This window comes from Enhydra lutris, unplaced genomic scaffold (assembly GCF_002288905.1).
Source record: "Enhydra lutris kenyoni isolate GAN:26980312 unplaced genomic scaffold, ASM228890v2 scaffoldscaffold28, whole genome shotgun sequence".
NCBI lineage: Eukaryota > Metazoa > Chordata > Mammalia > Carnivora > Mustelidae > Enhydra > Enhydra lutris.
The window spans coordinates 23,127,728-23,149,902 of NW_019154112.1; positions in this window are offsets into that span (position 1 = coordinate 23,127,728).

Below are 22,175 nucleotides of genomic sequence, written 5' to 3' on the forward strand. Positions count from 1 at the left end.
TATCAAACTCAACACCCAAAAAACAAATAATCCAGTTAAGAAATGGGCAGAAGACATGAACATTTCTACAGAGAAGACATATAAATGGCCAACAGACACATGAAGAACAGCTCAACATCTCTCGACATCAGGGAAAGACAAATCAAAACCACAGTGAGATACCACATCACACCAGTCGCGATGGCTAAAATAAACAAGTCAGGAAAAAACAGATGCTGGTGAGGATGTGGAGAAAGGGGAACCCTCCTACACTGTTGGTGGGAATGCAAGCTGGTGCAGCCACTCTGGAAAACAATATGGAGGTTCCTCAGAAAGTTGAAAATAGAACTAACCTGTGATGCAGCAACAATACTACTAGGTATTTATCCTAAGGATACAAAAATAGTGATCTGAAGGGGCACACGCATGCCAGTATTTATAGCAGCAATGTCCACAATAGCCAAAACTCAGAAAGAACCCAAACGTCCATCAACTGATGAATGGATAAGGAAGATGTGGTGTGTGTGTGTGTGTGTGTGTGTCTGTGTCTGTGTGTGTGTGTGTATACATATATCTATGTCTATATATCTATATCTAGATCTATATCTATATATATACTATTATTCAGCCATCAAAATGAATGAAATTTTGCCATTTGCAACAACATGGATGGAATTAGAGGGTATTATGCCAAACAAAATAAATCAGCCAGAGAAAGAAAAATACCATATGATTTCACTCACATGTGGAATTTAAGAAAACAGATGAACACAAGGGGAGGGAACAAAAAATAAAATAAGGTGAAAACAGAGAGGGAGGCAAACCATAAGAAACTCTTAACTATGGGGAGCAAACAGGGTTGCTGGAGGGGAGAGGGTGGCGGACTGGAGTAAATGGTGATGGGCATTAAGGAGGGCACTGGATATGAGCACCGGGTGTTGTATGCAACTGATCAATCACTAAATTCTACCCCTGAAACTTATACCACACTATGTGTGAACTGATGTGAATCTAAATAAATCTTGAAGGAAACAGAAAGAATCCAAATTTATTATTGTCTCTTTCTTTGGATAGAATAAACAAGTTCTAAAAATCTGAAGACTGTTGATTTTCTTCTTGGCTGTATATCTCACCTTGGAATTTTTTTCAAATAAAGCCAATCACGTAAATTCCTTAATTGTGTGATATAGTTCATCACATTGTTCATAATAAAAATCTTTATGTATACACCTTTAATTTTAAAGAAGATACATATTATAACGCAGCAATATTATAATGTATACATATTTAAATATTTTCATGGAAAAATATTTTCTCCTTCTAAAAACCACGTTTTTGCAAATTTGACTATAATAAATTTAATAATTTTCAGAACCTAGTGAACTCTACAAAAATACATTTTTTAACTGTATACAGCAAGGCTGTATACAGGCATACTGTATTACGTAGGTATTAGCAAGGAACACAAGGCTCCACAAGTTGACGTTTTTAGATGTTTATTTTAGATGTTTATCCACATAAATAGCCAAAGGGTTAAACAAAATAATTTCTATTGTAAACTTCCAGAGATATATTATATATTTTCCAGCTCTCTTAGAGATACTGAATATGTTAACCTTTTCTTGATAACAGTGTCACCAAAATTTCTTTATCTGAAAGATATCTGGGTTACATACACAGCTCTGTTTGCCCATAGAGACAACTGCCCACACTACTGAACTTTAATGTGTTCCCTCCCCCCAGAATCATCTCTTCTCAGTGCAGATTAGATGTTCCCAGGCCTTCCAAACTGTCCCACACTTCCCCTCCACTCCTCTGGAATTTAATCGGAGGCTAGCCCTAGATCTCTCCTCCAGAGTAGTGCTCATGTATTTTGTGACAGTGACGTCCTCTAAGGAGAGGTTTTTGCTTACTTCTAGATTCAGAATGTCTGTGTTCAAGGTAGAGTCCAGCATGCAGAATGTCTGACCCTTCGGAGAGGGAAATATGTCTACATCAAATCACCCCACATAATGAGAGACCATATTTACTTCTGTTTTCTTGTCCCACATTCACTGTATTTATTTGCAAAACTCCCTGTAATAGATTGCCAGAAAGCTCTGGGTCAAATTTCACATAATTCATAGCAACTCTCTATTCATGTATTTACTTATTCTCTATCCGGTTCCATAAAAGTTTTACAATTACTAAGCCTTTGAGGTGGGCATATCTAAGGTTTCCTTTTATTTTGAAATACACTTCAGATTTCTCTTTCTGTATTAATAAATTTGGGTATGTATCTTATAAGTCAGGCCAAAAACAGTTTGAAAAGAATAGGTTCAGCCCAGGGAATCCTCAAACATTATAGTTTTTAATCTTCATGACATCCTTCAAATTAGTATTACTACTCCCCGTCTTACAAGTGAGTTAACTATGACTCAGAAAGCTTAAATAAAATCCCATATTCCTGCATTCTGAAGTAGTGGAATGAGAACTGTCACTCAGATCTTTTTGACTCAAGACCCCTAGTTAGTTCTCCAACAATTCATAGCTTTTCAAAATAGTCAAAGGCCAAATAAGTCTCTGGCCAATACATGTTTAGAAAACCACCTGGAACAGAGATCCACAGCTATATTCAAAAGGATGACCTGAATCCTTTAAGAAAAAGTTACATTTTATTCAATATATTTCTTCAAGACTGAAATTCTAATATCCTTCAGGAATTTTCAACCCTCTGGATATCTTTTTTCATCTCTCAGGTTTTAATATCATTAAGAGAGCATAAATCCCTATTTCAAACATCCAGAACAATGCAGTCTCACAATTTTAAGAAGTCATAGTCTTAGAGTTGATGTAGTTTTACTTTCTGCTACTTGTACTGTTGTTAAAATTAGCCATGCCCTGTTCTATCCTTAACTCTGTAGCCAGAGCACATTCCAAACATAATTAGCCCCCTATACCTATCAGGTGAACCAGGAACAACACATTCTACTACTCCAGTCTACAGTATATTTTATGTTTGAGCAAACACCAGTTACCTCTACAGAGCATTGACATGTAATTTCTCAGCATCAAGGTCAACTTAACTTTTACAACTTTGATAGCAAAATAATCACACCTTTCTGCGGAGTAAGTTTTATCCTTACACCAGATTATTAACTTACTTGATAAAATATTAAAATAGCATATAATACTTATATACTTCTCTTGTCACATTTTCCTTGTATCTCAGAGAAACTGGACTTCCCTAAGAGTCAGCTCAATAAATGAAATAATCTCCCAGTATTGAGGCAATACAAGGGCTCAAAATAAATGGATTCCAGTTTTAAAAACGGAGGTAAATCACATCATTTAACTAAAATCAAATTTGCCCACATTCTAGTATTGAAATTTTCTTAATAATTTTATTACACTGTGTTCATCAAAGTCTATGGAACTCATTAATTTTCAGGCTGCTGACCAGAGAAAAACATCAAAATACAAGTTGGTTAGTACAACTTTTCCGATCTGTGACAGCGGCTCTGTCACTATGTCAGTCGCATTATCAATCCGTATATGCTAAATCTCACACATCTTACCGTCAGTTTCTCCTCTAATTTCTCATTTAATAAGCTTCCTTTTTCATGCTTTTCAAATTCCATGTTGAAACTGAATGAGACAGAGACAGAGACAGAGGGAGAGAGGGAGAGAGAGAGAGAAACAGAAAAATAGAATCAGAGTCTGTCTAGAAAATGATTTGACGTGCTTACATGTTAGATATTGCAGGACATTCCAAGTTGTGAGTGCTCAGGACACTATCAGAAAGCCCTGGCGATAGTTTCTGGTTAGCTAGTGTTTCCATTTATAGATGTTCAAACCCCATAAACAGAGCACTGAAGAGAAGTCAGGCAGCTGGCCTTAGATAATGATAAATGTCACTAGATAGAAAAGCAAACTCTCCAACAGGAGAATATTCCAACAGGTTAGGTTCCCTGAACCATTAAAGATGCACGTGACAAAAAGCCACCATCAAAGAATTCATTCAGAGCCATTGGAGCAGAATAAAATATGCTCTAGAATACACACCTAATAAAGCAGTTTACAAAGGACAAATGTAATGATCATATGGCCAATATGAATCAGACAGCCTCGTTCTCTCGAATTCCAATTTGGGTCCTGGTAGTCCAGACAGTTATGCATTATTTTGTAGCTCAAAAGTTTAAAAAGCCACTTACAGGAAAAGAGCAAAAGGATAACTAGTGAAAACTCTTAAGACACAACACATGTATTCAAGGGGTATTGCCAATTTTCTTCCATGAAAAGTTGGCAACTGATGTTTAGAAACCCCGTAAAATAAAAGTGGTTTCCCTTCCTAAAATAAAACTGGTTTTCTTCATGATCCTGGTTTTTCTACTGGGAACAAAATTAGGACATAGGAGATGAAATTCTTTTTTTTTTTTTTTTTTTTTTTTGCAATTGAATAAATATTTTCAGAATTCTTTGAAAATTGTTACATGTCTTAAAGAAAATTATTGTGGGACTCAATGATAATTAACTCCCTCTATTTTTGCACGAAACCAGATATGTGGATGGAAATAAAAAGAAAAAGTGGCTTTCAGAGTAAGCCAAGACTGATCTCCGTGGTGGTCTAATCCCTTGGTCTGTTTGAAACATTTTAACACCTGTTTCTGAACTTAACACAAATTTCCCATCAGTTTTTCCTTCATTTTTTAAGAAAAAATTTTAGGAAATGTATTGTGGGGCTCCATCCTTCAGAGTGGTGTTAGCCAGTTCTCTGTCGCCAGGCAGAATGGCTAGAGAACTTACTCCACACTTACTGTCACACATGACAGACGAACTTATTGTCACACATGACAGAAGCGCGGAGGATCTCATAAGTGAAACACTTAGTAAGAAGTAAACCTAGCTAGCCAGCCCTGCTTCAGAAGAATGAATTCAGAAACACAGTATCTGACTCACGGGCAAAAGGGACTTCCCTCTTTACCTCAACTCTGCATTCCAGATAAGGAATCATATACCCTGTTGCCTTAACAAGTTTGAAAACTGATGTCTTTCTTACAAGCGTCCTGGCATGCAAGTTTGGTATGTGTCAAAAGCAAGGCGATAGCTGAAATTTTATGTAAATGCAACTTCCAAAATCTCTCGAGGGGGAACAAAAAAAAGCATGCTATGATTGCGAAAGGAAACTTGGTTACTGCTAGTTTAGTGCCTGAAGGTGAAATCTGGAATCCAGTTAGAAGCAGGGGAGTGGTGGAATGCAGAGCTAGTGGGGAAGGAGAAAAGAGGGATAATGAGAGCACCAGTGATCTCCTTCCCACCAGGGATGAAAAGTTTAACTTCAGCAAACGTGCACTGAGAAGCTGTAATGGTGACAATTATTCTAGGTACATGCAGATTTTTTTTAAATAATAAATAAAAATAATAAAATTCAAAGATAGAATCTTTATGTATCTTCCCTCAGCAAACTTACCACGTAGGCATGACTGAATCTAAGTATGATAGCAATACTCTTACTTAGCACACTTGAATAGCACTCACTTTGTGCCAGGAACTCCTTTAAGACTTTACATATATTATCTCAATTAATTCTCGAAACAACTCTAAACAGTAGATACTATTATTTTCACCATTATCATGGGCCAAATTGTGTCCCCTGCTCCACAAAATCGTGTTGAAGTCCTAATACCCAGCATTTAAGAATAAGACTATATTTGAAAATAGGATATGTCAAGAAGTAAGGTAAAATGAGGTCATGAGGGGAGGCCCTAATCCAATATGACTTGTGTCCTTATTAGAAGAGATTAAGACAAAAACAGAAAAATCAGAAGACACATGATGGTCTAATCCCTTGGGAAGATTGGAAATGGGAAGACACAGAAGGCAGCCTTCTACAAGCCAAAGAGAGAGGCCTTCCAGAGAAGCCTACATTGCCAACACCTTGGACGTTCAGCTTCCAGAACTAGGAGGAAATATATTTCTATTAAGTCATCCAGTCTATGGTATTTGTACCATAGCCTTAGCACACTAACACAATCATTTTAGAGTTAAAAAATAATAATAAGACAGTTACACAACTAACTCATGGCACTCAAGTTCCTTGGCCCAAACTCCTAACCACTGTGCACTTAGCACCTCTGAACAAATAAGTTCATCGTAGGCATAACAAGGAGAATGAGTCAACAGCACCAGCACTTTGTGGTGAATACTAGCTATTCCATCCCCTTACAGAACTATGTTTAAAGATAGTTCAGATATATTTTAGGGACACGACATTTTTTTTTTTTTAAGGTAAAATTATGCTTAGCCAAAGCTGGCACTCATCTATTACTGGTCAAACAGCTGAGATAGGTCCAACCTGGTTTCTTCTCTGCTTGTCTGTCCCACCAGTATTTTCCTCCCTCTGATGGGAATGCTCTCACCCTGGAGTCATGTGGCTCCCTTCTCACTTTATCCAGATCTCCCCAAGGACCCCATCTAAAATAGAGAAGCCTCTGCCCACTCATTTGCTATATTCTTCTTCACAGCTCTTATCACCTCTGATGTTATATTATTTTGCATGATATTTTGAGTGTTCCTTATCTATTCATTTGAGGGTTTTTTATGCATCATTTCATCCAGACACTTAGAACATAGTAAGGAACAAATAAATTCTTGTAACAGAAAGAGGAGAGGAGAGAAAAGAAGGGAAGGGGAAAAAAAAGCAAATGAGGAAAGAGAGGGGAAGAGGAGGTGAGAGGGGGGCAGGAGGGAAATGCATCAAACAGATATGACTTAAGACTTGTCATTCGCTGTTATTCATACGATTTTGGGTAGGAGATCGGAATGAAATGCATTTATCCAGCGCAAGTCATATTGCAGAGGAACACAGTATTCATGTTCACTTGCCTCGTTCAAACAATTAACTACTGGAGTAAAGGAGAAAACAACAGATTGAAGCAGCAGGAAGAATGGGACTCATTTGCAGATTCTGCCACCTTCTAGTTGGGTCACTTTGAGCAAACTCAATTCTCAGAGCTTCAGTGCCCATTCCCTTAAAAGAAGGGATGATACCAGACTCTTCATGTTCTTCCAAAAATTAAACATGGTAATGTGTGCCAAGAACTTAACACAGTGTCTGGCATCGAGCAGGCTGTCGCTAAAAGTATGTGCCATTATTTCCCTGGACTATGTGAAGTTTATCTAGAAAAAAAGTGAGTTCAAAGATAGTATCAAAGTCTGAACAAAAGTGGCACAAAAATTAATAGAGAGTAGGAGAAAATATTTGTAAATCATTCCCCTGATAAAGGACTTATATCCAAACTGCATAAAGGATTCTGACAACTCAGCAATATAAAGTACAAACAACCCGGTTTAAAAATGGCCCAAGGATTTGAATAGTCATCTCTCCCGAAGAAGACAAACAAATGGCCAACAAGCATATGAAAAGATGTTGTGCTTAGAGAATGCAAATCAAAACCACAATGAGATAACACTTCACACCCACTAGGATGACTAAAATCAAATCAGAATCGCAAGCATTGGCAACAAATAGATAAACCGGAGCCCTCCTATGTGGCTGGTGGGCCTGTGAAGGGGAACAGCCACTTCAGAAAACAGTGTAGCAGGCACCTGGGTGGCTCAGTAGGTGAAGCACTGGACACTCGATTCTAGCTTGGGTCATGATCTCAGGGTGTGAGATCCAGCCCCAAGCTGAGCTCTGCGCTCCCCTGGGAGTCTGCTTGACAGTCTCTCTCCCTGTACCCTTTCCCAACACCCACTCTCTCATGCAGTCTCTCTCATCTCTAAAACAAATAAATACATCTTTTAGAAAAGGAAACAGTGTGGCAGTCTCTCAACATTTTATATAAAGAGTTGTACGACCCAGCAATTCCACTTCCAGCGATGTACACAAGAGAAGTGAAAACATGTGTCCGCAAAAACGTTCATGATACAGCATTATTCATAACAGTCAGAAAGTAGAAACCACACCAATGTCAATCAACACGGTAATGGTGAAGCAATGTGAAATATGCCACAGGAGCACATTATTTACAGTCAGTAGAAAGGAATGAAGCATTGATACTCCCACCACATGGATGAACCTTGAAAATATGATAGGAGAAAGAAGCTGGCCACAAAAAAAGCCACATATTCTTTGATGATTTATATGAACAATCCAGAGTACTTGACAATTCCACAGAAACAGAAAGATAATGGGTGGTTGCCAGGAGGTGGGAGAGAGCAGAATGAGGAGTGACAGCTAACAGTTATGGGGCTTCCTTCTGAGGTGATGAAAATATTCCGAAATTGGATAGTCATGATGATGCCATAACTCCGAATATACTAAAAACCACTGAATAGTAACGTATACTGTAAAAGAGTGAATTTTATGGTACGTGAATTATATCTCCAGAAAGCTATTACTTAAAAACATACAAAGAAATATCGGTAATTCCTTTCTAAGCTGGAAATTTATGATTTTTACCAGAAACATAATATGAGTAACAGGTCACTCCAAACAGGAAATTAAAATCTACGCCACTGTAGGCCAGTAAGAATTCCATTCAAAAGTGGAACAAATGACCCTCAGCAAACAATATTTACTTCAATATACTGGCATCTTTGCACCCTTGTCATGTGCTTCTTCCAGAGGGTGAAATCTCAGCTGCTCAGAGCTGGTCATTTTGTGCCTCTATTCAAAAACTGGGGGACAGTGGAGTTTGCAGCTATTAAAATGGATTGTTCCTCTACAGGGTCAGCGAGTTAATACAGTGTCTTTTGTTTTCAGTGGTGATTTCCCCACACCTGCCATTTAAGGGACTTATGACTCCACAGCAAAGGCACAGGAAACCTCACAAGGTAGACACCCATAAAGCATGAACGACAAATGCTGTTTTCTTTGGAAAAAATAAATCTGCAAAGCCTGGTGTAGACAACTGAGAATCTTCCTCACTGTGTGCTCCAAGGATAAATACCTTTTTATTAAGATGGGGTCCTCTTCTGAGACCATGAATGCCTCTTATACAGGTCTATCTCTCCACATACCACCTGCAGCAGGCCATGCGTGCGTCCTATATACTCTCTACAGTCCAGTCAGAAGCCCATGGAAGCTCTATACCCATTTACTGGTGGACCAGGATATTACACTCAGCACATGCCTGCAGCAGCCTGTCCCCAAAGCCACTGGAAATGTGTTCCCTTGTGTACCCAAGAGCCAAATGCAAATCTAGTGTAGACCTAGCACTGAGAACTAACCTACTGGTGTTGCTCCTAGTTGAAAATTTACACCCATGTCTCCATAAGTCTCTGTTTGATGGGTAAATGGGATGGGCAAGTGGGGTGGCAATGAAAAACAAAATGCGGAGACTGGTCCCCAGAATTTTCTAGTTTTCCCAGCTCCTCTACCCGAGTCTGTTTATCAGATTTGGCAACTGTAAACTCTCAAGCAGCAGCTGGGGACCCTTCTTCTGGAAAATTCTTCTGATGCTTATCTTCTCATCTGTCTGTGCATCTGGAAGACACAAACACAGGAAGACTTAATGTCCCACCATCACCACTTGTAAGCATCCCTTCCGGCTTCTGCAGCCAGAGGTACTGGATGCTGAGTTACGGTACATGCCTACAGCTTGTGAAAAATCACGTCTACAGAGAAATTTTTTAAAGTTGAATTTGTCACTATATAATAAACATTTTTGTAAGTTGCATCTGCCAAGTGGACACAAAAGCAAACCCTAAAATATCAGTATATGATAATTACGATAATAACAGCTTAACAAATTTGTACCTTTGTAATTACCAATCTTCAGTGAAACATAAACCTTTCCTACTGGAGTATGATTTTTTTTTTTTATTTCTTCTGATACTATTTGTGCCCTTATTTTGGTTCTGGGCCATATTTTAAAAATGACTGTAGAAAAGACATTTTAGGCAATGTCCGGAAAGAGACATTTTCTTTATAAAATCATTTTTTGATGACAGAGCATTCATTTGAGCACTAGAAAATAGTTCAATCAAGCAAGAACTGTGAGAACTTTGAAAAGTGTTAGCTTTTTGAATGTGTGCATCTGAAAAATGCAACTCTTTTATCAAAATATATTGAAAAATAAAATGTGAGGTTAAAAATAAACTAATACTAGTAACACTGATGATAATTTAGAAATAACAGCAATTCTGATATAAAACTAAATCCATACCTCAAGAGTCTATAACAGAGAAGCTGATTAAAACCACTTGGGGATCTAATTCCAGCATGTTCCATTTTCTCCGCTATTCTATACTCAGCATCTACAATTTTTGAGAGACTTAGGGTAAATTTTCTCTTGTTCATGGGGACAGCCACGATGTGTGCACTGAACAGGTTTTCGCTCTTGCATTTGGGAACACTCACTATATTTCCAGATCCTCTGAACAGTAGATATACTTCCTAGTAGTGTCTGTCTCTGTCTCCGTCGCTCGCTTTGTGTGTCTCTCTCAATCACACACACACTCACACACACACACTCATACCACTGTTGTTTCAGAAGTGAAGAGAAGGGCACCTAGGTGGCTCAGTGGGTTAAGCCTCTGCCTTCCACTCAGGTCATGATCTCAGGGTCCTGGGATCGAGTCCCGCATCGGGCTCTCTGCTCAGCAGGGACCCTGCTTCCTCATCTCTCTCTGCCTACTTGTGATCTCTGTCAAATAAATAAATAAAATCTTAAAAAAAAAAAAAAGAAGAAGAAGAAGTGAAGACAACAGCCAGCTTAAATTGGTTAAGACTTCAGGAAAAAAGGACTCTGAAATGGAAGGCTTTACTTTTTGAATATTAGATTTACAATGTGTGCTTCTAACTTGAGAAACGAGTTCTGGATGGAAGTTTTCCTGTGTCCTCAGGGCTTAATCAAAGCAACCAGATGCAACACCGTAGCTCACTCCTCCCCGAAACCCAGCAGCTTCGCCATTGTGGTTGTGTTGACATGACAAATCACTTTGCCCCTGAAGTAACAGCTCTGTGCCCTTTGAGACAGCGCGCCCGGGATATATTTTCAGATTTATCAGTTGAAATTGAACCATGTTCCAAAGCAGCATGCACTTATACAGAAAGAATGCTTACCTTTCAACTGACTTGGAAGCAGCCTGCAGGACGATAATCCATCCGGGAGGTCACCGGTCACATTCCCAGAGCAGCTGACCCTGTCAGTCTTTGCAAAGTACTGTTTATTCTGTAACTAACGTTGGATACCAGGCACAAGATACAGAAACTAAATTAAAAAGAAAAAAAAAAGTTAGGCATAAACCTCATCCCCACAGCGATCATTTCACAAAAACAGTAGTTGCTAAGTTTCCCCAAATGATTTCTTTATAAGAATGTCTTGGCAGTCGTGGGGATTTGGAGTCAAGTGTTGAAAAGTTTTGCAGTATATCTAACTATCTACTTTTTTAGTGTACCAAAGAAAATTCTTTAAGCTTCCCTAAGGACATGAGTGGTAGGCGAGGAAAAGGTTAACTGAAAATGGAGTTTCTTTTCTGCTTACATTGATTGGATTTTTAAAATACAATGGCAAGTCCTCCCGAAATGAAATGCCAATTTTGCCGGGGAAGGAAAGTCAGAATTATGCAGGAGGTGCCCACACAAGGCTGGACCAACACCACAGTCAGCCCCTATCCAGCCACCAGCAAATATCCACAGACCATAGATTGTTGGTTCACAAACTGACTCCCGTACATGGAGGGCAAAGAGAGACTGAAGGAGGAGGCAGGCTACTCCAGATCAGTAGGTAGACAGCTTAGTAAGGAAGGGAACTTACATGCAGGCTTGTCTTGAGTGTCTGCAGCATGAGTAGATCTCTGCACCCAAGCACCTGAATCTTCAAAGCTTCCATGAAGCCTTAACAGAGTTCAGTCCCATTACCATCCTACTGGTCTCCCCAGCACGTTGCATTCTTAAGGCCGTGCACTTGAAATGGCTCCTACTGTGGGAACAATAGGTAGAACGTACATTCCAAGGACAGGGGAAGAGATGAGGAGCCTCTGGTTGCCTGGGTTCAGCCCAAGGGTCAAGCAGAGGTCATGTCCTCTTGATGACCTCCTCCAACAGAAACCTCCACTGCACTTTCCTCATTCCCTACAAATTCTTTTCCCTAATTACTCTCAGCAGAGTGAGTCCATGTTACCCCAATTAATGCCCAGCCTGTACGCAGGGTTATCCAACTTTGGCCTCTGGTTTACTTAGAGGTTTTTTTAAAACTATGGCCCAAGAAACTCAGAGTTTGAAAAACAAATTTTTACCCGTTCATTTGATTATCTGCAGAAACTATATCATTCTAGACTGGCTTTGTCATCCTATCCAATACATCACCCCACCCTGAATCCTATAATGTATAGTCTTTTCTTAAGAAAAAGGAAATATCACAATCAGATATTCACCATTTGAAATTATTCACAACATTACTCTCTTTCACTATTTCCACTAATTAAATTGATTTATGTCGACAATCTCTAAGTGAATACTCATGTAAAACACAACGTTATTTTAAGGAATTATTTCATTCTTTTTCATTCAGTGCGATAATTTGACTATTATTGGTTGAACCCCATATCCATACCATTGTGCTGGTGCTGACAGCTTTCAGCTGAGAGCTTAGAGAGGAATGAACAGACTCACATACAGCAGAGCACCAAAGCAGGCTGAACGTGGTAAGTGCTAAATTGAGAGTCTAAATAATGTGCTTTGAAAGTGAAAGAAGAGGACGTTCTAGCTAGAGACACTAGGGATGATTTTACACAGACATTGGATTTCTTGATACTACAAGTAGTCTTTGGACAGCAACATTGACTTCATATGGGAGTTCATTAGAAATTCCAAAATCTTGGATGCAAACCTAGACCTATTTAGTCAGAATCTACATTTTAACAAGACTCACAGATGATTCCTATATGCATGAAAGGTGAGAAGCACTGATTTACCTACTTTACAATTTAGAATTGACAGAGAAGAAGAACATGTCAGGTGTAACTAAAATAATGGCGGCCAGGGCAGCTGGGTGGCTCAGTTGGTTAAGCTTTTGCCTTCGGCTCAGGTCATAATCTCGGGGTGCTGGGATCGAGCCCCACATCTGGCTCCCTGCCAATGGGGAGTTTGCTTCTTCCTCATCCCACTCATGCTCTTGCTCTCTCTTTCCCTCAAATAAATAAAAATGTTTAAAAAAACAACAAAAACAAAACAAACAAAAAAACAACAACAATGAAACCCAGAATATGCACAATGTGTTTGAGGAATGGCAGGTGGACATGGAGGTTTATGGAGTACATACGGATGATTTACACCTGTCACTTTGCAGTAATAAAAGAAAACACCATGACCACATTCTATGAACCAGTGACTCTGCTGAGCGATTGATAGGACACTTTTTCTCATCTTATCCCCTCAGCAACCCCATGAGAGAGCTGCATCATTATGCAAAATGGGAAGCTGAGACAGAGGCTAAGCACCTTTGCAAGTCTACACACAAGAAAAGAGCAGAGCGAGGATTACTCCCAAGCCAGAGCTCCCAGACACTATCTGCTGTAAAACGTGAGAGTCTCTGGACTGGGAACATATTTTAGTCTACTTCCTCCTGATTAATGCTCCCTTAGAGAGTAACCAGAGGGCCCAAATCCCTTGGGCTGAGTATCCAAGGCAACCCAACATTTATCCTTCCCTTGTCCTGCTTTCTTAAATTCTTGCACCTGACAAACAGGAGAGAGGACCAACAAGATCGTTTTGGTGCATAAAGTAATTTTTTTTCATTAAAAATTTAAGTTAAAAAATATCTTATTAATAAACTCATACACACTGTAGAAAATTTGGAAGATACAAAAAAATACAAAAAGGTGATTTTTAATTCTCTGTAGAGCCATAACTCAAATATACCGCAGTTAACATTAAGGTATATTTCTTTCCAAGTTTTTTCATATATTTATAATTTTTAGTATGATTAGGATTATAACCTGTATTTTTTATTGAATAACACAATATGAACAATGTATCCAGTTCTCAATGCCTTTATCCATGAGCGTTTCCAGCAGTGTGCTGGTGGCAAGCATAATTTTTGTCTCACCTGGCCAAGAGTCAGGGACGGAGGTCAGACAATGGCATAGGTGAGGTGTTCTGGATGATGTAACCCGCCTTAATGCATGGTTCTCTCCTTTATCATCTTAAAATTGAAATTTGTCATATTAGGTTTTCTTAAAATAACAAATCAGTGTGTGTTAGAGTCAAATGAAATTATCAAACTTCCCAAAAATCAGTAAAACAAGACGTGAAGAAGCACCGTAATTCTATGGCCGTGAATGACCTATGCTTCACTTACACAATTTATCAACAAGAGTGCTTGATAAAATACCTACTTTTTTTCAAAAATAATAAAAATTATTGTGTTTATTATAATACTTTAAGTAATGCATATTCATTTTGTATATTTTTTTAAATATCTGAAACATAGAGTCATCTTATTTACTTATACTTGACTGCAGATAATAGAAACTGACTTGAGAGAAAAATTTTTAAGTGGTAATAATAATAATAAATTATAAGGACAGAAGAATGTCTCATGGCATTCAACCAGGTCTCCTGAGGGCTAGAACTAAAACCCTAGAAAATCATCAGGAGCCAGTGTTTCCTCTAGAATCCCATGATCTCTTATCTTTTTCTTTCTTTGTCTATCTACTTTCTTCTTAGTTTTCTGAAAACTGGTTTTCTTTGTGCAAGTGGGAGAAGATGGCTGAAACTCCAGTCCAAAAATCACGTCCCTCAATCCAAGGAATGCGTACAAACTGAATCTTCAATTTTATTTTATTTTTTATTTTTTTAAGATTTTATTTATTTATTTGAGAGAGAATGAGTGAGAGAGAGCATGAGAGAGGAGAAGGTCAGAGGGAGAAGCAGACTCCCCAAGGAGCTGGGAGCCCGATGCAGGACTCGATCCTGGAAAGTCCAGGATTATGACCTGAGCCGAAGGCAGTCGCTCAACCAACTGAGCCATCCAGGTGCCCTGAATTTTCAATTTTAAATTCCCAGGAGAGAGAATCCAATTTGCCCAACTTGAGGCAGGTGTCCATCCTGATCCAATCTGCCATCACAATGGAATGTGGAGAGAAGCAGAGCAGGGTCACAAATTCTCCACACAAAAGAGCAGAAGAGACATAATTGAAGGGGTCTACTAAAAATTGGGAAAACAAAACAAATAAAAAAAATAAGGCCAGTGTTAATATTTTGGTGGATTTTCTTCCAGTCTTATTCACATTCTTAAATTTAATAATGTTCCCTCTCGGGATTTTTCTATATATGGTATATTTTAGTTGTGACAGTGACATATATAAATGTTAGACCTTAATATAAGAATTTTTTATCTTACTAAAAAATTTTGAAAAATATTTTATATCAGCAAATACAGTTCCAGTTAGTGAATATGTCACATTTCACTAACCATCCGCATGTTGGTGGAAACTTAGGTTGTTTCTAACAAATCTAACAAAGAAAAGCATCTTGGTGGGCAGAAAGCTCTCTCTGTGTTTTGAATTATTTTATTCAAATTGGCTTTCAGACGATAGACTTTCCCAGACTAAGAAAAAAACAAAAACAAAAGCGTTACAAGTTCTTGACCTATAGCATTAAATTTCTTTCCTAAAAGGTTATAGAAGTGTACCCTTTACATATCCTCACCAGCATAAACTATAGTTTAAAATTTGCTGTAGTGGGCACTTAAGATAGATATAACATTTACTGTTATTCTTTTCTTTCTTAAGATATTTATTTATTTGTGGGGGAGGAGGGGATGGAGGGAGGGAGAGGGAAGTGAATCTCGGACTCCACACTGAGCCTGGAGCCCGAGAGCAGGGCTCGATCTCAGGACCCCAAGATCAGGACCTGAGCAGAAACCAAATTGGGTGCTTAACCAACTGAGCCTCCCGGGTGCCCCACATTTACCATTATTCTTAAGGCAATATGAGTGCTAATATAGTTTCCTTTATACAATTGTTGAGTCACAATCACCACATAGTGGCCAATTAGCTAGCATTAAGCCTCCTTCAGTAGCCAGGATCAAAACTGCATTTTTTTCTTTGTACCCATTCATCCAGCAAACACTGACTGAGCACCTGTTAGCTTCTGAGCACTGGGGAAAACTTGGAAATAAAAAGATAGTAATATACAGTCCCTATCTCTAAGGGGATTGTCAGGCAAAGGATAGAGAGAAGAGGTATTAGACACAGACAAGTACCACTGCATTCTACTCCGGTCTGCCCTGCTTAGCTCTAGAACTTGTTCAGTGATAACACACCTAACAGGTCCTCTGGCTAGCCCTGGTCAAAACCTGCCCTCCAGGGAAGCCCAAGGAATGGGAGTGAGCAGCTCTGAACACATTCCAGCTCCAAAACCCAGGCCTATTCAGCACATTCTGGCTTAATTGAAAGAAGAATGCTTACAAAAATGAGGGCATGAGATGTCCCTGTGGCCCAAGTGTAACATCTGAAGCAGACAAAATCTACACTCAACGGTAGACGCTCATGATAGCATTCTCTCTCTCCCACTGACTACAATTGACTAATGTAAATGTTGCTCCCAATTTGAGAAGTTCATCAAGACATCATTTAGAATTACGAAACTGAGGCCACAGCACACAGTTAATGCACTTCCCAAGTTAGATAGGGTGTTCATATCGCCACATAAAACCCAGGCTTTGTGATTATCTGAGTACCAGCTGTGCACTGATCAGGAACAGGAGAGGAATTTTGTTAATTATCATTACCCAGAGGAAAATAATTAGTTGCTTTGTAGGAAGAACAAAAAACAAATGTTGCTATTTCCATTTTAATTTCAACCATTGAGGTTGATAAAACTCAAAATTGGTCTATGTATTTTATGAAAATCATAAACTCGTTAATGCAGCAATAGCAGATTGCATGTTAAATCTTTGTGTCCATAAATTAATTGGTACACTATTCATGGGATGATTGATACATTGTTTTTAGGGGGCATGAAATAACTACCAAACCAGGAAGTAAAAAGGGTGACTCAAACCCCCTTGAAGAGGATAATGCAATCCCACCTTCTCAAGATTTCAAATCATGTAAAAATCTCTTTTATCCCATTTCACTTTCTTCAAACATGATAAATCGACTCTCATTCTCCTCCACACCTTGCAGATGAATTTCAGAACCATTACATCAGACTGCCATGGAGTATTTATTCACCTAGCATAAGAATTCAGATCAATCATAGCCTCCTCCTTTCAACAGCCCCAAGTGTAAGGACCCACCTGTCCACCTGGGCATGGAATCACACTGCTGAGAGGGATCGCTATTGTTTGGGACACATTACGGTATCTGAAATATTAAAGGCAGCAGGAGACCATTTGAGTAGTTCAAAGATGCTAGAACTTACTGGGAGACCATGAAATTATTTTAAAACATTTGGATTTTAACACGGCTATAGGTTTCAAAGCACAGGGAGATACAAATGTCAAAAACAAAGTCATCTGAGGAAATTGGATGCTGGGGGGCAAATAAGCAGTCAAAACATTGCTCCAGGATCTAGAATTCAGGCCTAGACCCACAAATCCTGAACAAAGGCGTCTCTCTCCACAATTTCCTGCCACTAATTAAAACATTTTTATGTGTCACCAAATGTCTTCCAACAGATCAGCTTTGCCACATAGGTCCACATAAGAGCTTGGAACAGAGGATTATTAGAGTCCAATTTATGTCTTTACAACTGTAGTCATTTATTTATATTCCCAAACCTCATTTTCTTATCACAAACAGGGGAATAACAACTCTCCCCTCTGCCATAGTAGTCTTTTGAGGGATAAAATGTAAAAAAAAAAGGGGGGGGGATCACTACATATTAGTATTACCTTTGTGGAAACTGCTTTTCCTCTAATTGTTCTAGGTGGTTGGCACATGAACATGATACCTGAACAACGAATTTTAATGGGCAAGCATCCATGGAGAGAACTTCTTGCAATCAGACAACACAAGTTAGTGATGTGATACATTTAACGACCTGCATCATTGCCATCGTGCTGCACATTAAGTATTAGGCATAAATGAGCTATGGACAGAAGCATAAATAGAATTGCTTTTATAGTCAATTCCCTTTTTAAAATTTCTCTCTCCCCATTTTGTCCATTCTTCTATTTGAAATCAGAATCAATGGCAACCCTTTGTTTTACTGTAGCTTCCCAACTGTCACTCACAAGAATGATCGCTCACATTAAAAAACAAGGTGCTCAGGGCACCTGGGTGGCTCAGTGGGTTAAAGCCTCTGCCTTCTGCTCAGGTCACGATCTCAGGGTCCTGGGATCAAGCCCCACATCAGACTCTCTGCTTAGCAGGGAGCCTGCTTCCTCCTCTCTCTCTCTGTCTGCCTCTCTGCCTACTTGTGACCTCTGTCAAATAAATAAATAAATAAAATCTTAAAAAAAAAAAAAACACAAACAAACAAAAAAAACCAGGGTGCTCCTGGGGCATGGGACATTCAGTCCCATTGAGCATCCAACTCTTGATTTCGGCTCAGGTCATGATCTGAGGGTTGTGAGATCAAGTCCCACAACAGGCTCTGTGCGGGGTGTGGAGCCTGCTTACGATTCTCTTTTCTTCTCTCTCTGCAAACCCCCCACCCACCTCAACAACAACAACAAAGGACAGAGTATTCCCTTATCTTTGAATCACATCGTCCCCACCCTAGTGCTCAGTGCTTGAATCCATGGTCTACACACTGGACTTTCCAGCTCATGCTGCAGTTCTAGAGACAATGAAATATCTGGACAAGGAGATTGTGTCTTTCTTCTCCTTGGAGGGCAGAAGATGACTGGTGGCAGAATAAAAAAAAGAAAGTCGATGTTTGTGGACAGTTTAGTATTGACACCTCACACCAATACCATAAAGTAGCTATGACGATCTTCGTTTTACAAGTTAGGAACCTGTGCCTAATAAATGTCAAACAACTTGCCGAGGGCCCCAGCTAGAAAGGGGCAGAACAAGAATTTGAATCAAGATCTGTTCCACCCCCATGCCAGTGTGCTGTGTTAGAATGGGTCAGAGCAGAGGCCTCACACTGTGAAGAAGGCAGGTATGGATGAAGTATGACCAGGGAGGGTGGACCCCAGAGAGATGAAGTTCTGAAATCTGTGAAGTAGAAGTTTGAAAGAGAGTGGAGGAGAATCAAGGATTAATGGGGAAAGGGAGGGCTGGGTCAGTACATGATCATTTTCACGATAAAGATTCTGCTCTGGGAAAGACAACAGATGAGCCCACAGTGTATCTTTGCTTAAGTTGAGGCTTTACTTGAGAAACCAGAGCCACTCTGAGTGTCATGGGAGCAAGGAAATTCCTATAGGAAGTAGAGCTTATACAGCTGTGGGAGGAGTAGAAGAAAAGGTCTAGAAGAGAGAGTTTGAGGACAGAAGAGTCATTAACCATCTCTCAGACAGCACTGAACCCAGTGGACAAGACAGAGCTTGCAAGATCTAAGAAGCCAAGCACAGTTAGCTTCTCAAGCAGGGTTCTGGAAAGACCTCCTGGAGGTCTCAGGAGAGCAGTGTCCTGTAGGAATCATGGCCCTTGTGGGTCCAGAGTCAGGCATCTGATGGTGGACCTGAGGCCACAGCTAATCAGCAGGTGCAATGGTCAGGAAGATAAGAGGGCCACCAAGGAAAGGACAGTGAGGACGAACTAGGACAGCCAGGCACTTCTTTATCTGTTCAGACCTCCATTTCTCTATTTCCACCCAAGTTCCTCTCTTAACAAACCCTAAGGGAAACGCAACCAGAAGGAAAATCAGAAATAGTCCCAAGCTTAACCAGGTTGTCAATAGGCAGAATTCAACACAAAGAATAAATGCAGGAAAATCAGGTAGGAAACTATTATAGAAGTCCATGGAAGCTATGACCAGTGAAGGCAGAAAAAAATGATTAGAAAGACAGAAAATTCACTAAAAAATACAAAGAATTCATTTTTTAGAGTTAATATTAGCTAATATTAAAATATAATCACACATGTCATAATTTATAACAATAATTGATAAAAGTATATAGTTCAAACTAATAATAGTTGAATAGTCAATGGTTCAATAGTTCAATGTTCAAAAGTCAAAATAACAGTTCAAACTAGCATTATCAAAACCTACATATCGGGGAAACCCTTTACCACTTACAGAAAAGCTTATTGTTTCTAACAAGAACACATTCAACTGACAATGTCACTTGGAGTTATTATTTTAAAATTTTCAAATATGAAAATATTTTTCATTTGAAATGCTACCACAACTTTTTAGAAGGAAAACAGTTCTTAGGGTTGATACACAACCTGAGCCACTTCTAATAGGTTTCCTTGTCAGTGTGAAAAATTATGCCAGATTTTCACTTGTAAGGATTCTTCTTGTATTTGGAGGCTGGAAGACCTATGATGTCAGCAGCCAAAAGTAAGACCTGCTTGGGATGTTTGCTTTCCAGAAAATTTGAGGCCATTGAGAAATCCTGCACCTCTTTCCTCCAACCACTGCAAGTCAAATCTTTTTTTTTTTTTTTTTTTTAGGTTTCATTAGCACTTTTATTTTCTCACATAATTATCATTTCGGTTTTTTTTTTTTAATTTTTTATTTCTTTTCAGCATAACAGTATTCATTGTTTTTGCACCACACCCAGTGCTCCATGCAATCTGTGCCCTCTCTAATATCCACCACCTGGTTCCCCCAACCTCCCACCCCCTGCCCCTTCAAAACCCTCAGATTGTTTTTCAGAGTCCATAGTCTCTCATGATCTACCTCCCCTTCCAATTTCCCTCAACTCCCTTCTCCTCTCCATCTCCCCATGTCCTCCATGTTATTTGTTATGCTCCATTCCAGTCCCGTCCATGTTACTACAAAAGTTGGGTATTCATCCTTTCTGATGGAGGCATAATACTTCATAGTGTATATGGACCACATCTTCCTTATTCATTCGTCTGTTGAAGGGCATCTTGGTTCTTTCCACAGTTTGGCCATTGCTGCTATAAACATTGGGGTACAGATGGCCTTTCATAAACATTGGGGCCATCTGTACCCCAATGTTTATGCAAGTCAAATCTTATCAGAATTCCTACTGATCCCCTAATGCATCCAAGATGCCAACAACTTACTGAGGTTTCTCTATTTGACTCAGAAGAAAAATGAGCCATAAAAGGCACAGGAGAAAAAGATCTTCCTAGCCTCATCTAAAACTAGCAAAACCAACAGCTTTAAATGTAAACCCATGTAAGCATCAAACACTTTCTTGTAAGTGATGCCTCAGGCATAAAGGAAGTGTCTTTGGATTGAGAGTCTAAGTGTCCAATGCTTCTTGTCCTGTCTTTGATACTTATTAGTCACTTCATCCCTATGAAAACCTACCTGCTCACCAGTCAAATGAGGGAACTAGACCAGATAGTCTCCATCTTTTCTTTTCATTGGGGGAAGTCTAATATCACCCACAGATAACAGGTTCAATAAATTCCATCCACCCTCTGAGCAAACATAATGCAGAAAGTCTCCAAACTTTTGTCTATTGCCTGCCTGTCTACGGCCACAGCCCCTAGAGTCTCCATACATACACAGCCTCACACTTTGGCATCCAGCTTTTCTTATTAGAAGTCATAGACGTTTAGAGTTGGTTTCTGATAAGACATTTCCTCAAGACCCCAAGACTACTAACAATACTAAGCAACAGATCCTTTCATCTGCAGGTCCCCAGTGGTTACCTATGGTGTTCATGACATTGACACAGACTGTTTCACTTCAACATCAGTGGTAACCTGAATGCAATTGTGGATAGAGCTGGTTGACATTATAGATATTTTCTAAAAGAAGATACTACAGGCCAAGGAGATTAAATAGTTTAGCAAAAGCCAACTAGACATTATGCTTCAAGACTCAGAGCTTTATGATGTTCCTTTGTCTTGACTTGTTGAGATATTTTTTGGATTTTAATGTCTATCAGATAGCAATAATTTTGCAAGGAAAAAAATTGCATAGGATAATTAAAAACAAGATTCATAATACCAAGGTATTGTACCACTGTTGTTCACTCAAGCAGGCTGATGGCCAATGTAAACTCATTGATTAAGAGGTCAGTTTGTGTCACTGGAAAGAGAATTATGTCACTGTACCTTAATAAGAATTGCTAGCATACAAGTTTACCGATACATGATATATGTACCATATGAGGGGGAGCAAATATAAATGCCTTCAGGAACCAACCGACTTT